The following is a 1,689-nucleotide window of genomic DNA, read 5'->3' as shown; positions in this document are numbered from 1 at the left end:
GGGAGTCCCGGTCAGCTGCAGGCACCGGTCTGCAGCCCCCGGCCCGCCTGCCCTGGCTGGAGCTAGCCAGAGGCCCCGAGAGGAGAGGGTGGGCGGGAGGGGAGGGAAGTGGCCCTCCCCCGGGGAGGGCGACCCCGCAGTCAGCCCCTTGTTGTACACACGGACCCCTGCAGACGCAGCTCGGCTAAGCACCGGCAGCCACACAGAGCCTGGCGCGTGCTCAAGCTGAGGCTGACCAAAGCCCAGGAGCGGTCAGGGGCCGTGGGTGACGCAGAGTGGCCACATGCCGCCACCTCTGGGACCAGCTTAGCCACGGGCATGTATGGGCGGCCTGGCTCTTCCTGCAGGACAGCCAGGGCCCGTCCTCCCACCTGGGTGGGAGGCCCCAGTTGGAAGGGGGTGCCTGCTCCAGCTGTCCACCCTCCCCCGTGGCCAGGCCTCCATGGGGCCTGGGGAACTGACCACGTCATGGTCTCAGAGGTGCTCGGCACAGAGACTGGATTAAGGGCTGGGGGATCATGCGGGGCAGGCGAGAGGTCACACGGCCCTTCGGAGGGCACGAGGAAGGGTCAGGAGGGGCGGAGAGAGGCCAGCTGTGAGAGAAGGGCCTGGGCCAGGCGCCTCGGGGCCTCCAGGGCCTGGAAAGGGCCAGACGTGGGCCCTGGCAGGCTGCGAGGCAGGACCCAAGCCGGGGTTTCTCCAGGACAGCACGCCTGAATGGCCTCAGCATCGGACACACGCCCTGGGGCAGGAGCTGACCGCAGAGCTGGGCTGGGCCTCCGTGGCTCGGCCGCCCTGCCCACGGACGCCTGGCCGGGCCTCGGACGCTTCTCACCTGTCACCAGGTAACACGTTCGTCACCTCAGCCCACACTGACGGCCCTCATGGGAGTCTAAAATCGGGGATGTGTTCTGAGGCCTTTCAGGTAGCCACAGCTGACCCTGCCCGCAGCCCAAGCCCAGCGACCGGCCAGTGATAAACAGCCACGGCCAGTGCCACCGAGACTCCGTGGCGGGAAGGGCCCCGTTCCCTCCACCCACTCGAGGGCAGCCCCAGGGCGGGCGGGACGCTCGGCCCCGAGCCAGAGTCCTCTGGTCTCGGCAGGAGACCCCTCTGCCCGCCGGGAGGCCCGTGGGGCAGCCGGACAGAACTGCGCGGAGACCGGCCGGCGCCGCGTCAGCTCCCAGGTCCCGTGTCCGCTGGCCGGCGCTGCCGTCCAGCAGAGGCCCGGCTGGGCAGCCTCCCAGCGACTGTGACCTCTGGACACAGCCCTCGGCTAAGAGCACGCAGTACCCGCCGTCTCGTCGCGGGGCGTGAGGGGCAGTCCTGGGTGCAGGCGCAGTCGGGGCCCAGGCCCGGCGGTGGCTCCTGACCCCTCCCTTGGTCCGTCCCCCGCCTTGGAGCAGGTGCGCGGGCACGTGGGCGGCCCCCACCCTGGCACCGGGTGACCAGGCAGGTGTGCCGCTCTGGAAGCAACCGCTTCCTGGGCTTGCTCCATCAGAGCACTCGGGGTGCCCCACCCCATCTGCTCTCACAACTAGGGGCTGGCCCTGGTCCCCTCTAGCAGGTCTCCTCACCTCCCCTCTGCCGCCCAGGACCAGCCGGCCAGCCCAGGGGCAGTGCCGTGACCCCAGTGCCCACGGACCCCGGGTGAGCAGGGAACGTGGCAAAGCGGGCCCCGGCCGCCAG

Source organism: Condylura cristata, unplaced genomic scaffold, assembly GCF_000260355.1.
Source record: "Condylura cristata isolate star-nosed mole 26May11 unplaced genomic scaffold, ConCri1.0 scaffold00004, whole genome shotgun sequence".
Taxonomy (NCBI): Eukaryota; Metazoa; Chordata; class Mammalia; order Eulipotyphla; family Talpidae; genus Condylura; species Condylura cristata.
Note: the sequence above shows the minus strand (reverse complement) of the source record.